General features: G+C 37.8%; 1 protein-coding gene across 1 annotated transcript in view; it reads right to left on the bottom strand.

Annotated features, from left to right (window-relative positions):
- The window catches only part of LOC137274542 (zinc finger protein GLIS3-like), a 53000-nt gene extending 37859 nt beyond the window's left edge, over positions 1-15141 (bottom strand). The window contains exon 1 of the mRNA XM_067807785.1: positions 15053-15141. The gene's annotated coding sequence lies outside the window, so the exon portion shown is untranslated. The remainder of the gene's footprint in view (positions 1-15052) is intronic.
- Between the last annotated feature and the right edge of the window lie 1268 nt (positions 15142-16409).

The following is a 16409-nucleotide window of genomic DNA, read 5'->3' as shown; positions in this document are numbered from 1 at the left end:
CATAAATGCATAATCAATCACATTTTGTCTATATACGGTTAAATTATTTTAAAATGTTCAACATAATTTTATAAAAAAAGGCAAAGAAAATATGTGATTTCCTATATGCCCCTGAATTTACACTTAAATGACTGTGTCTAACTCATGACTTTGACTCTAGTCACTAGTATTATTCTAATATATGATTTAGAAGCGCCATTAATAATACTACTACTCTGTATGGTAGTTTTACATGATTGTGTCATCTAAGAATGCCTACTAACGTTTTGAAAATTGAAAAATAAGACAAGAAAGTCAGTCATCTTATTTTTGATACCTAATTCAGAAATATGTAAATAAGATCACAAGTAATTATGAAGCTCTGAAACTCCTGAAGTCAACCTGTAGAATTATGGGTTATTGAAGATGAACTCCTGTCAAGTTTTGCTAACGCAGATGACAAATACTAGATCAAGAAATACACCAATGATGAAAATCAACTATACAGCAAGGAGTGACTTGATTTTCCTCCGAATAATATCCCCAAAAACTTGTGTTCTAAATCACCCTCCAATACCGGATGGGGGAGGGAGAGGAAACTTCCAAAGCAGCATTTCACACTTAAAAAATAACATTAGAAATCATAGAATCAAGAGAATGTTTCTAAATGAGTGAGCGAGTGAGCGAGATATGACTTAGTCACTTTTAGCAATATACCAAAAATATCATGTTGTGGAACACCAGTTACTCATGATAGATGCACGCTGACCAGTTAACCAGGGATAAAAAGTGCAGTGAGTGAGTGAGTGAGTTTAGTTGTATGCTGCTCTTAGCAATGTTCCAGCAATATCATGGTGGGGAACACCAGAGATGGGTTTCACTCATTGTGCCCATGAGGGGAATCGAAACGCCGGTCTCCAGCGTGAGGAGCGAATGCTTTAATCACTGGGCTACCTCAGCGCCTCTATAAAAGTATAGAAACCGTCTGTGGTTACAATGTAGGTGGATATAAATAACACTGAATGAGTTTGTCTTACATACCCTCTTAGACTCACAATAACTGTCGTCACTTCAACCTCCATCAAGAACATAGCCACAATGACAATCTGACATAGTAACTCAATAATGCAAATAGAAATTTATGAATTCAATCTATTTCATAAAAAGCAGAATATTAAATGAGCATGAAATTGATAAAAATTTACAAAAACATCCTTCACTGTTCTGACATAAAAATATTTCATTCCTAGAAATGAAAAAAACTGTACATTATATTGCAGGTAAAAAATTATGAATTCGAGCTGTATTTTTTTTAAAAGCAGAATATCCTGTGAGAATGAAAATTAATAAAAATATCCATTTCTGTTTTGACATAGACATATTTATCCCTGTAATGGAAAAAAAAAATGAACTGGATACAGGCTAAATAAGTCTGATATGAAAAAGCTAAAAGACTCTGGCAGTGAAATCCATGTACATGACCAAAAAAAGTATGCATCTGGTATGAGCAGATGCTAGCACAACCAAGGGATGCAACTCAGCATGGCATGCACAAAAGATCATACATTAAGAACTGATAAACCAAGTCTGGAACAGAACAGAAATGTCAACTCCTGCAAAATCTGGATTCAGCTGAAAAATATCATGATTATAATTGTGCAAGTGGGCTGCACTTACAAATTTCTAATCGCTAAAAAAATACAACATGTAGGAACCATCATTAAAATCTACAAAGATCAGATAACAGCGACACAAGCAACAGACTTGATTCATTAACACTGAAATGGCTAGTTATCAAGACTAGTTAACACACATTTAACCAGCTGGAGTTGCACATCTATCAAAGTGCACCAGAAAGAAGCTGGGGCATCATATCCCCAACATCATTTATGGTATATATATGTTAAAAATATTCCCAACAGATAAGCTGCTCTGTATCAGCCCCTCAAACTGTACTGGGTGGCCCGGAAACAGCAGTTAGATTCTGCCGGGACAAAAAAAAATCACAAAACCTAGCTTGAGTTTATCATTGATGATTCAAGCTTTCCAAAGTTGCGTGAAGCAGATGCATGATGGGTAGAGCCAGACCAGGTGGCACATTTTCGGAATAGTCCGACAGGGTGTTTCAGGAAGTCTCAAGATATAACTTATCTCAATTTCACAAGTCTCCCTAGGAAAACATAAGCGAGTTTAAACTTTATCAGTATTTTTTCATGGAAGGAATTTCATGAAGCTCTGACAAATGGTTTATCTTGTGATGTGCTGGGTTGTTGCACAAAAAGGGTATTCTTCAACCTCTATGATGCTGCAATGGCGGATCCAGGCTGATATTTCTGTTGGATAATCTTGATGTGAGGAGACAAAGAACCTCTAGAATGACAATAGCATCCTCTATCAACATTTCTTACAATTTACCAAGAAACAAAAACCAAACAGGAACATCTGCTACGCATTTTCATGATACATGTTCCCGACAGACACACATGCATGCTGGGATTGAGTGTTTTCAGAGCTATTCACTCAGTTTCCCATTCAAATACAGTAATAGATGATTATAACAGTTTTTATATAACACAAACAATATTTGTTCAATATCAATAGATGCGAATATTTAAAAATTACGGTGGTAATTTTGGACAGATTGTAACTATTGTGCTACAGTCCTCAAATACAACTCTTAAAAGCTCTTAAAAACATATTGATGGTCACTCAATATGAAATAGTAGCGACAACATTTGTCTACTATCCATAACTAAAATCAATGTTAAGCTGCCTGCATACAAACAGACATAAAAATTAGTCAAAATAAGTTTTAAAAAATTACAAATGCACCGTTTTTAATTTGTGTACCTGTATTTAAGTGAGTGAGTGAGTGAGTGAGTGAGTGAGTGAGTGAGTGAGTGAGTGAGTGAGTGAGTGAAAAATGGTTTATGCACAGTTTCACAAATATCCCCACAAAAATGCCAACACTGGTCCCACAAGGCAGCCCTACAGGCCCTTACAGGCATCATGTACATACATAAACAAGATAGTGGCGTAGCCTAGTGGTTAAAGTGGTCACTTGTCACGCCCCAGACCCATGTTCAACTCTCCAGATGGGTACGATGTAAAGTCCATTCCTGGTGTCCCCTGCTGTGATATTTCTAAAAGCAGCATAAAACCTCTCTACCTCTCTCTCTCTCTCTCACTCACTCACTCCACTCCACTCCACTCCACTCCACTCCACTCCGCTCCGCTCCACTCCACTCCACTCCGCTCCACTCCACTCCATAACATAAAAAAGAAGCCATGCCAAGCGGATGGTTAATTAGACATATATATCACTGCTGTGAGTTTGTGTGTGATGTGTTACACACTTGGGGCCACACATGAACAGATACAAATTGAATGTTTACTGAAACACAACTTTAAGCCAAATCCTTTTTAAAATGTTTATTCAATGGCGCAAAAATACCTAACAGATTGGGCCCAAGGGAGAGAAAACAAACGAATACTGACTGACATCAATCATCAACTAATGTAAATGATAATTCAGTGTACTCAATGTCTCAAAACACTGTCTGGGAAGCTGAACAAGGAGATTACAAATTCTCACAGACAATGACAATGACAAGCTGAGCTAACACTGACTTTTAAATTATGCTGCCATGGAAGATTTCCAGTCCCATCAATAGCCATGAAGATTCAGGTTTGAATTGACCTTCAGTAAGCCATGCCTGTCACAAAAAGCGTAAGGCTCAATTGCGTAGATCAAAACTCATGCTGCTGATCAGTGGATTGTCTAGTCCAGACTTGATTATTTGCAGACAACAACCATATAGCTGGAATGTGACTGCTTAAACGTAAACTCATTCTCTCATTCTAGTCCCCTCATTGTTTTACACTGCTGATCTGAAGACACCAACAAGTTCATCGTACAGTTGAAACAGACCAGCACATCTATGTATGTATAACACACAGGTAGATCTCTCAGTATGGTCAGACTCACAGACTTGGCTGATGTCACTTTAACCCCACTGCAGAGATCACATGGTTATCTGGTCTAGACCACGGCCATGTTGCTGGGATTTACACACATGTAGGAATGAAACCCAGGGCTTCAGGGTGACAAGAGAACACTTTAACAACACAGAGACACGCGCACGCGCACGCGCACGCGCACACGCACACGCACGCGCACGCACACACACACACACACACACACCAAACCTGCCCCCCCCCCCACCACCACCCAAGTTACAAGAAGTTAAGAACAAGTGAATGAATAATATAGCACCAGTTCAGGATGTTCAGTCAGTAATTCTGAGTCTCAAGTATGTTATTCCATATATCTCCTATTTGTCTGTCAAGGTGGATGTCAGACTGAGACACAAGAATCTGCAGGTTGGCTGAATGACCAGGGATTGAGGTAGATATGTTTGAACATGGAATTCTGTCAGCAGCTGTTAGGTACAGTACACATACCTTTCCTGGTGATATGGAACAAATGCATCACTCAATTCCCCATGCATTTCAGATTACAAATGATCTGTGTCACCAATCTATATGAAAAAAAATGAAAGATACTGGGTGTGAAAATGAACACTGCAAGAAAGACTGCGCTTGTTTGAAATGTAAACCAAGAAACCTTCCGATTTTACACTGTGTAGAAATTTTCCAACATCCAACTGTCTAACCATTGCTTACTAAGACTCAATCTATATGGAACATGCAGGGGAAGAGTATCATAGCAACAAAGAGCAAACTAAAAACAAACACCATGTAATGATTTGATAATTCATAAGAAGTTTCCATGCAACATGACGCAACGACTGATGCAAAATCATTCTGAACGACAACGGTAGTTGTCAGCATTTCCGACGTCTTCTCTTATTTACAATGAAAACAATGAAAAAACATATAACAATACACAGATAGTCAGAATCGTTTTGATTACTTACATTTCATACTTATGTACAAACGATCCCTGAATCAACTGAAAAGTCCTTGCAAAATCCTGCGCACCCTTGTCAGCAAAGCCACCATTTTTTATGAAATCTGTCATCGGTAGTGTTGTCATACGTCAAAATTGTTGTACATATTAGACAATTTCTTTGAGGTAAAGATCAGTTCAACAAGCCTTTACACACGTTAGAAGATCACATGCAGCAATTATTGCAACATAAGCTTCAGCTCCTGTCATGTACAATATTCACTGTAGCCATCGCTTGATTTTGCTTACAAATAAAACAGATTTTGTGTTCTCCCTTCTCTCGATTTGCATTCACAAAGCATTGGTAATTTCTGTACATCATACGTATGTCAGTGTTATTCGAGACAGAGAATTACTGCCAGGAAGTACCGAATGAGTTGCTATTGGCACCAGGGTACATTGCAATGTACCTTGCTTGTAAGCAGGGTACACTGAAGATAATAGAAGCCAGTCAGAAAGCAACATTCACGTGTGAGGTAAGACGACAAACAATGCTCCCCCTTGTGAGTGAGTGAGTGAGCTTAGTTTTACGCCGCACTCAGCAATATTCCAGCTATATGGCAGCGGTCTATAAATAATCAAGTCTGGACCAAACAATCCACTGATCAACAACGTGAGCATCAATCTGTGCAATTGGGAACCGATGACATGTGTCAACCAAGTCAGCGAGCCTGACCACCCGATCCTGTAAGTCGCCTCTTACAACAAGCTGAGTCGCCTTTTACGGCAACCCCCCTCTTGTGAAAGTGAAAAACTTATAATGTACCCCTTTAGGGGACAGTTAGTTGTTTGATTGGTAAACCTGCCCTCAGCAGCAAAATTTCAGCTATATAACGGCAATGTCTATACATAATGCTGTCTGGACCAAACAATCCAATGATCAACAGCACGAGCATTGACTATGCAATGGTGATACGATGACATACCTCAACCAAGTCAGTGAAACCTGACTGCCAATCCCAGTAAAAGCCTTTTAAGGAAAGCATGGATTTCCATCCCTGATCTTGAAGGATGTAGGGGAGAATGCCACTTTCTAAATCTTCTACAGTGGCAAGTGCCACCCCTGAAAATGCCCCTGTGGAGAACGTCCCAATACTCCTACAGGGGATATAACCCACCTTAAATGTCTCCCATATTAAGAGAGCACCACATTACTGAGTTTGGTTTTATGCCATTTTCAGCAGTATTCAAGCAACAACACGTCGGGGAACACCAGAAATGAGCTTCACACAATTTACCCATGTGGGGATTCGACCCGGGTCTTCAGCATGACAAGCCAATGTTTTAAACTCTAGGATACCCCATTGCCCAGCACCACATTGAAATGTCCCCATTTCCGACAACATCCCTATACGTACCCTGTCTAAAAAACACTACTAAGCGTTTCCAAATTTCGTAAATATCCCCACCAGAACGTCTGAGTTAATAACATGACAAGTACCATGTACATACCAGCTGGTTGTCTGACTGCATGCAGTAACTCCAAGAATAAAAATATTGTATCCCTTCCATGTACGCAGTCAGAGAAACTTGCTTGCCCTCACCAACAACTACTTCCATAAATAATTAATGAGAGAAAACAAATGTCAATGATCACATGGCCAAATTAATCAGATTTTAAATTCATCTTCCCTTCACCTCACATACAACACATTGCCCTGAACATGAATAAAAATTCCAGTCAACCTGTCCAGCTCACCCAGCTGGGGACCCCCTGCAAAGATTTACCTGTAACAGGTACCCCCCACAAAGCTAACTCACATGTATACAGTAATCAGCTCGTCAATTTGTTGCTGGACTCCTACAGGAGGCCCTGCGGGTCAGTTGAGGAGGGGAAAAGCCGACATTGGCTATTGATCTCAGCTAAGTGGGGGGTCAGGTATTAATCGGGATTGTAAGTGATTAACACATCAACTAACACGCTTATCTCACTGCTTGTGTACTATACACCGTATACCATGTCTGTTTCACAGGTTCAGTACTATATACCATGTCTTTGTCCCATCAGACATCTACTGTAAAAATCATATACCATGCTATAGTCTCTGAGGTTGTTTACCAGTTGTATAGTATACATTTATATACCAATATTGTCTCGGTCTTGTCAGTTATCTACTATGACATCATATCATATATTATGCTTAAATCTCACAAGTTGTCTATCAAAAATATCTACCCCAAATTTCTATCAAACTACATGTATATACCATACATCCTACTGGTATACATCACTTCAGTTAATAGGAATTTAATATGCCTCTCTCTTTCCAGTTCTGTATTACTGAAGAATATTTTCCTTGTGCTGTGACCGAGTGAGTGAGTTTAATTCTACACTAAGTTTAGCAACAGCCCTGCAGGAGGCACCAGAAATGGGCTTCACATATTATACCCATATAAGGATTCAAACCTGGGTCTTCGACATGAGAAAATGCTTTAACCACGAGGCAACCCCACCGACCCTAGCGACTAAGTTGTTTAGTTATCCAACAGAACACAACATGAAACAACAAGACGACATTTCAGAATCAAATCAAGAGTTATTGCGTATTACTTCATCCATCTGTAATTGTAATTAAACAATAAAAGTGGATAAAATTGTATAATGTGCATAGTTTTACACTGTTGGGCTCACGTTAGTTAGTGATCATTCATATAAATTTAATGGTTAGTTTACCTCATTCAATTGTTTTATACCAAAATAACAAAATTTCAATTAACTGACAATATGTTTTCTACAATCAATAGATATTTCTTATCCTTCTTTCAATCTATTTTGGCTTATTTTCAATCATCAGAACATCACTAACAGTCATGAGAGCTTTTGCCAAGAATCATCATACAGCACAAAGTACACAGAGGTTCAAAAATCCCTTCTCCTCACGCCTGGGACAAGTCAGTTTTCATTTTGGGCAATCAAATAATGGCATCTTATTTGCCTTTGGGCCACTAGATAATTTCTGCTTACAGTTTCAAACTGAAAATAAACTTGGATTTCATTTCATATCTGCTCAAAATGTAGCTATTAAATTTCCAGTGATAATATAACACGGTTATCTTTTTTTCCTATTTATCACATTCGATAAATATTCCAGTAAAGATTAACATCAAATACCAAGTTGATTTATTCTTTCACAATTTCACCATCATGATTATGTCATATTAATCAGGGCAAGAGGGAAAATTAGTCAGAACAAGTAACTTTCTTAAAGTCACTTGCCCTGAGTACATGAAAAGTATCACAAGATGAACATCATCAAAGTAACCATTATGTATACATACTTAATGTGGAATCTGTGACGGTACCGGTTAGAATTGGTCAGGGGCATAGACCAGCTTCATGAATGTCATCATATCGTATTTGCACCGAGTTTGAACCTATTGACCATCGTAAGTACCTTCAAGCAACAGATCAAAAGTATGGACATGTGATCAGAATTGGATACTATAGGATAAAAAGGTACATTCAGATTTCACGAGGCTTTGGACGAAACACTAACAAAGCTGTGAAAAGAAACAAGTTAAGAAATAACCTCTGTCAATCTTAAAAATTGACAAAATATTTCTTTGACTAATTCCAGAAAAACGTAATAATAAAATATTGAAAGAGTCAATTTGGAATAAGAAAAATCTTGAGCCAATACAATCTCAATGTAACTAATTGATTTCTAAAGAATAATTCATAAAATGCATTGCACTTAGTTTCTGGTTACTGTGACCTTCTAAGAGGTAAAATGTACAGGTTAGTTGCAACATATTACACATATGGACAGAAATACTGTGGGGAAAACATTTTTCTTTCAGCTGTATGCTATCTGACAAAGTATGTATTCACTGAGCACAATAAAACAGTCTATATAATCCATACAATTAACACAAAATGTTTAGCATTACCCACAGAACTAAGTATTCATTTTTAGTCAGCACCAACTAAATCTTCATTTTGGGCATATTTCTGAATTAGCTGTTCAATTTAAAAATTGTTGAACAACTTTGTAAAACACTAAATTATTGAACTGTAAAAATATTACAAGTTATTGTTTTTATATGCTCAATTTTTTAATAAGCAAAAGTTGTTAATAATCAAATTAAAGATAATTGGCTAATCATTTACAATTATATCCCTGGAAAGTCGGAGTTTTGCACTATATGCACTAGTAGAATGCTTGCTTACTGCCGGTGGATGGGGATCATGCAAATTAACATTCAGTACGAAAATTTTTGGTTTGAAATCCATAACTACGACTATACAGTAGTGACAACACTGTGACAGCTGTGAGACATGACTGTGACAGCAGTGAGACAGCAGTGAGACTGCATTGTGACAGCACTGTGACAGCAGCATGACAGCAGTGTGACAGCAGTGTGTCGTACAGAAACTAACTAACCCATAAGGTTTGATTGTTGTTCAACGCCACTCTCAGGAATATTCCATCCCAAAAGCGGCAGTGTATAAACAACTAAGTCTGGACTAGGCAATCCAGTGATCAACAGCATGAGCATCAATCTGCACAAATGGGATACGATGACAAATGTCATCCGGTCAGCAAACCTGACCACTTGATCCCATCACAAAGGGACACTTTATCACTAAGCTGCCCCCCCCCCCCCCCACCCTGATCAATAGGGCTGTATACTGGCAAATATATTGTACTGCAATAGACTGCAGGTCTGGTATCTGTATTCAAGTACATACCATGATATACTGAGAGCTTCAGTATTTGAAAAAGAGTGATATTGAATGTGCATGCAGAGTTTATTTTATACATACTAAAGCCCTAAAAAAGGGGTTCAAAATTCCCATTGCTCAATGCCCAGGACAAGTCAGTTTTAATTTCAGCCAATCAAATAATGGTATCTTACTTGTCTGTGGAGTTAGATAGTTTCCACTTGTGGTTTCAAACTACAAATAATCTTGAATTTCATTTCATATCTGCTCATAATAAAGCTATTAAAGTTCGCAATAGTAATAAAGTGGAGCTAGTAGAAAGAGAAATCATCACTTTTCGATAAATAGTCCAGTCAACATTAACACCACGCATTGTGTCATAAAATCAGGCAGGTGGAAAATTGGTCAGGACAAGTCACGTTCTCGAAGTCACTTGCCCTATGGCAAGTGGCATTTCAAAATATTTTTGAACCCCTGCCCAAAATTAAATTTTATGGATGTGATAAAAGAGTTCTCAATTTAGATTGAATTCTAAAGGATTGTATTATCTTTTTTATAATTTTTGTGTATGTAATGTCTGCAGTTTACTCAATTAATAACAATTGAAAACTTTAGTATGAAAGAAAGTCTGTGTAGATTTCAACTTAGATTGCAATATAGTCAGAAAACTACATATACAGGTTCGGAGAAATACCACTGCAATATGTATCATTTGCACAGCATATTGTGATATACTGGTAATAATGTGCAATCCTATTGACCTACACAATTGAATTATGATGACACACATCAAAGTCATCAAGTCTGAAACAATCAGTCTCCCGTTAAAACTAGATCTATAAACTGATGGCCTATTGTGAAACGGATCTTCATGGGAAAACTTCTACATTTGCATAAAGGATGAATCAAATTAAAAGTGCATAAATAAAAACAAGCAACTGGCAAATGGTTTGGTCCACATGTAATTAATGCTTTGATTGCGTTATCAAAGGATTCATGATTTTATCTCTTAAAAGAATACACTAAAGAGCAATTGACCTAAGACTATGTCAACTGCTCAACAAAAGGCCACTTAGATTAATCACAACATTCTTTCTTAAATGCAGTACTCTTTGCACTGATGATCTATATCTTAAATATTTGCCCTGAACAAGTTTCTTTCTTAAGGTTGACACAACTTTAATCTTTCTCTTAACCCCTGCTGTTATCCTCTGAAACCTGACTGGACATACTATGCCATTCCTTATTAGGCAACATTATTTTTTTTCTTTCTACAATTCACAAAACAACTTCTCAAAATTTTCAGAATATTTTTAAACAGATGACACATCTGATAATCCCGATCAGTGACTGAGTTTAGTTTTACATCACACCAGAAATATTCTTCACACACTGTACCCATGTGGGGAATCGAACCAAGGTCTTCGGCATGCTGAACAGGCACCTGAACCACCAGGCTACCTCACCACCCCAGGCTACCTGACTATCCAAGGCTCAACTCTCCAGAGCTGAGTAAGTATTTGAACAATATTATAAACACACTCAGCTGTGATAGCCATAACCATCATACATATTACTGCACTTGATCATCCAACCATTAAGATGTCTCTCATGAACAGGCAAATTCCACCAACTGATTCAGCCTCAAGTCGGTACCAAATGACAATTACCATTTTTAATTAACAGAATTTAAAAAAAAACAAGGACATTCACGCAAATTATTTTTCAACAACATCATAATAATTTCCCAAAATAAATACCTTGATCAATACAAGTGCACTCGTTAAAATCATGTGCACATATATCAAACAGAAATGTCAAAGTATGTATCACGACAAAATGAATCATAACCATCTCACAATAGAGTTGAGTAATATCACTACGCACTGGAAGGGGCATTATATATGGGTGATGGAATTACAACTTACATGTTGCAATGTACTGGATAATACCCAGATCCATATCATATATTATTAAATGAGTTAATGTCACATTACATTATGAAGCATATGATACCAGTGCACTTCCTAGCATTTCGTATATAAAGACTTATGCAACAGTTCATGACTCAACCACTTTATTTTCAGTACCTTCTTTCACAAGTCCAGTGCATTCTACCTCCAATTAATTATGGAAAACTAAAAAGGGCTATTAACATAGCTTTGTTCTTACACCAGTTTGAGCATGACTCAACCCTAAAATTAGCTGTCACATTACTGTACACAGTATGGCTCTAACATGCACAATATCATCACCATCACTGGACCTCTGAAATACAACTTAAAATACCTCATAGCAAGGGTTTGTCTACCATATCTGTATATTTTGAAAATTACTTCCCCAAATATAATTGTGAAATTCATAATGTTGGATCAAGTAAATTTGCCAGATCTAGCAGAGTAACTGGGTAAATGATGAAAAATGTTTTGTGACGGAGTGAGTGATTCGCATTACTTGTTATACAAAACTGTCTTACATAGATCTAGACACTAAAGTGACTTACCTCCACCAATCAGACAACTTTTCTAAGTCACAATTAATTTTTTTAAGATATTTCATATTGAGGTTGGAAATCATTTACAAATGTATTTGTTGTTAATTTTAAGCTAATTTGAACAGAAATTCTTGAGCTCAGTGATTGTGGAGATGGAGATTGAAAACCGAGCCCATGGTGGCAAAAGGGACCAGAGTGTTTACCACAGATGAATAGAGAAAAAAATCCTGAAATAATCAAGGATAGGTGGAAGACAGGTGTCAAAGCCTGGTCACCTACGTATCCTGTGCTGGCATTTCATTCACCCAGGTAAAGGCTGCACAATGGCAATCACCACTACGATGACATGACATGCTGTATATTTACTTTAGAAATGTCCAAGAACATATAGGATGACATTTTTATTATCTTTTCATTGATACTTAAGTGAAATATATGTAGTCAGAATGAGACCCATTTGAGACACAAAAGGTATCATATAGCAGGTACAGGTAAATTTCAAAAATTTCAGTCAGACCACAGGGCTGTTTAGATATAAAATTTGCCAGAACTGACCAAAAGTTATCTGCCTCCAAATAACTTCGACAAGCGAGATACCATGTCATCCAAGTGGAATTCATCCTTACTTTAACGAGTGAATTAAAAATGATTTATTTATGAAATATGATGATTATCTTCAATCATATAAGCCAACTGTCATACAGGCAAATACTGCATAGAGGCAAAACATCATCTTCAGCACTGATATGGATGTTATTATTTGCATCATAAAATCATACGCACAATACATGGAACTGAAAGAAAAAATAATTAAATATTGTCAGTATTTGATGATATTCTTTATGTCCCATATTGTTCATCGTCATCGTGGGTTTAGCATAAACACTGCTCAGATTTCGCAGTAAATATCTGGGACAAAATACTCTTGATCCCCGTGTATTTTTCAGTATACTTTTGGTCTAATATTTGGTCTTGGTTATTTGCTCTAACAGAAAAAGCCATTTATTATGCATTTGTTTTCTACATATAAAGGGGAGGTAGGGTATATCCAAGATATAGTAGAGATTTATGCAGATGTACCCTGAAGATATCGAGGATGTGGGACAGAAAAACCCATATACTTCTATGTCAATTACATTCAAAGTTCTAAGTGGATTTGAAAATTTAAGACAGAGCTTCATGGAGAAGGCAGTGGGGTAAGTAAACAGGGCAAGGGACTAAATACACTTTAATGCATTTATTCTGAAGAGCTATGCAGTTCTTTGAATTAGGCCTTACATATATTCATCCCAACACACCTAATGTTGCTGGTCCTGATAAAACTAATGAAAGTAGGGACCATTCCTAATTTATGGTTAGGCAGCATGATGATATTTTGAGACGGTTTACACATTTTGTTCTGGAGAGGTGGGAGGGGGCTGGTTATCAATTTTGTAAGGGGTCAGAAATTTTATAAGCAAAAATATTAAAAACACATGTTCAGAAATTCTGGGGTCGGGTTGGCATTGTTTTTGTACAGTACATATATTTTAAGAGAGGGTCATTCACATTGTGCATGCTTCTCCATAAAAATCATTATCACACCCCAATGCCATAATTCCATAACGCTCCCTTACTTACATCATTTAACTTTCTGTCCTGTTTAACATGAACATGACTGGAAAAATTCAGGAAAAAATGTCATACTTGCATCCCAAGTATCAAATTGTCTCTCCCTAGTTCTCAGTGCCTTAGGGGGGGGCGGGGTAGCCTAGTGGTTAAAGTGTCCGCTCGTCACGCCGAAGACCCGGGTTCGATTCCCCACATGGGTACAATGTGTGAGGCCCATTTTCTGGTGTCCCCCCGCCATGACATCGCTGGAATATTGCTAAAAGCGGCGTAAAACCAAACTCACTCACTCTCAGTGCCTTAGGTGTGGTATCTCTCAATCACTTGACTGGCATTGGAGGAGTACCTGGATTTGCTGACAGGAACACGGCTTTTCTGACACACTGGGTAATGCAAAACGGTGCAGTGTTGGGGAGTCTACATGCATATTATCCAAAATAATCTTTGTTTGCTTGACTAGGCAGCAATCTCTCCTGGTCCCCTACTTAAGCATTTAAACAAGGGCCCTTAAACAACACGTCTTCTAACAATAACTCTACTGACTTAAAATGATTACAATACACTTACAATGCAATGTCTAAGCATTAAAATCATCTGTATATTCAAGCTGTAAAATCTATTCAAAGCATCTGTATATTCAAGCTGTATGATCACGTAATGCATCGAATTCCAATGTATATGGATGCAAGACATGAAATACAATAAACATCTTTTGACCTTTTTGACAAGGCAGCACCAAAAGGGAAAAGTCCCCTACACTGTCTGGAAATGGACCTGTAATAAAGGGGGTAAGACCCTGACTGTTCCAGATTAGCCAAGCTCTCTTTACTAGGTGTATTCTAATGTGTAAATAATATTAACCCTAAGAAAGAACCCTTGCCTAAATACCATGGCATTATCATGTTTAGTCATCCGGATGAAGTAGTGTGTAAGAACATATGTCAGTCAGAAACTATGCTATGTGACGTACACAAACACGCCGAACGTAACTAGGGGTTTAAATACGCCAGATATATTCAAAGAATGTGTGCTGACTCGCTAACAACTGCTTTATGCTGGTTCATGACTGCGGTAATGAAAGCACAACTCTCACAAGCCTATTAAGCTTCTTGACTGAACGACCCCATGTTGTCCAAGCCTATTACCCAACCTCCGGCCGACAGTCCTATGTTCGCTATTTATGAATGAACACCACACACAGTTGTGGGAAAACGCGAAAGTACTTATGACCGAAGTGCCTGTGTTAAAACGGGGTGCATGTGTTAGAACGGAGTTCAGTTGCTTGACGTGAAAGTGTAGCAACGAAAGTCTAAACCAAGCCGAGTAAATATACCTGTGTGGGCGAGAATGTCGACTTGTCACTTGCATTTGGTTGCGTTTCGAAAGGTAGCCATCAATGTTTTCGCTTACTCGCACATGCTCAGACCCCCTGCATGCCAAACAATACGTCATCAAATTCCGCTGGTCACATGACCCTTTCTCCACGCGGGAATGTTTGAATATTTTTTTTGCTGAGATTTTAACAGGGCAGGTGCCCGTTGAGTGTTGGTTGGTAAGAAGTTAAAGATTACTTTAAGTCCCCGAAATGAAAAAGACAATTTCTTCCTTGTTTATTTTTATATCAAATTTGTCAACCGGAGCTTAAAAGTGACAAAAAAGACATTTTATGTACGAGTGTTTCCCATCTTTTTCCTTGCTGAAATAATTCGTATACACATATGCACAGTGTGGTGTGTGTAAGAAGGTCTTATGTGTAAAGGCACAGTGCCTTGTGTTTAAACAGATATCGTCTTGCATAACTGTGTGTAAAGTAAAGGTACAGAGTATTGTGATTAAAACTACAGTGGCTTGTGTAAATTGGTAGTGTCAGAAGCAAAAAGGCACAGCTAAGCATCGAAGAACAGCGTCTAGTGTGTAAGATTAAAGTACATTGGCTTATGTATCAAAGTGCAGTGTCTTACTGTAACAGGAAGTGGAGTCATCCCACACATGACATCTTTACGTTGTCAGACTTTTGTCATGAAAGTTTATAAAAAGACCATAAACGTAGTGAAAATTAACCGTGCAGTCCCAGTTCCACCCCCACCCCTTTTTCAATATAGGCTGTATCCTACCCTGTGTATCAGTGTTTGTAAATGTACAATGTCTTGTGATTAAAAGTACCTCTCTATTTAAGAATATTTACATCTAATACCTAGATTTCACATGAATGTATATACATGTATACACGAGGAAACTACTGCAGCATTCCACAAGGGCGGATCCAGCCTCCTCGCACCTCTCTCCCTCAAAAAGCTGTATCCACCCCTGCCCTATAAATAACAGTGTATCAATGTGTTCCCGTTAACCACTGTCAAGGAACCTATCCTCCCGGCAAGATAACTGACGACCTGGATCAACTGACATTCAAGTAATAATTGAATGGCAAATCTCAAAGCAAAAAGACCGGAAGCTGTAATTTATTCATAGAGGCATATATATGGCAAAACACTGACTAGTCTTATAGTGCTGATAACTATCGTCATATAATTAATAGATGCGGTCATAATCATGATTCTGTCATACAATCCTCCAGAAATCATGCAGGTATCAATACGTGTTAATATCTAATATCCGCCAAGCAATATCTCTTATACTCTCCTCTTTTACTGTTTGCGATCCCCAGATATGCTCGATGGGTTTGATATCTG

Source organism: Haliotis asinina, chromosome 2, assembly GCF_037392515.1.
Source record: "Haliotis asinina isolate JCU_RB_2024 chromosome 2, JCU_Hal_asi_v2, whole genome shotgun sequence".
NCBI lineage: Eukaryota > Metazoa > Mollusca > Gastropoda > Lepetellida > Haliotidae > Haliotis > Haliotis asinina.
Note: the sequence above shows the minus strand (reverse complement) of the source record. Positions and strands in the feature narration are given on the sequence as shown.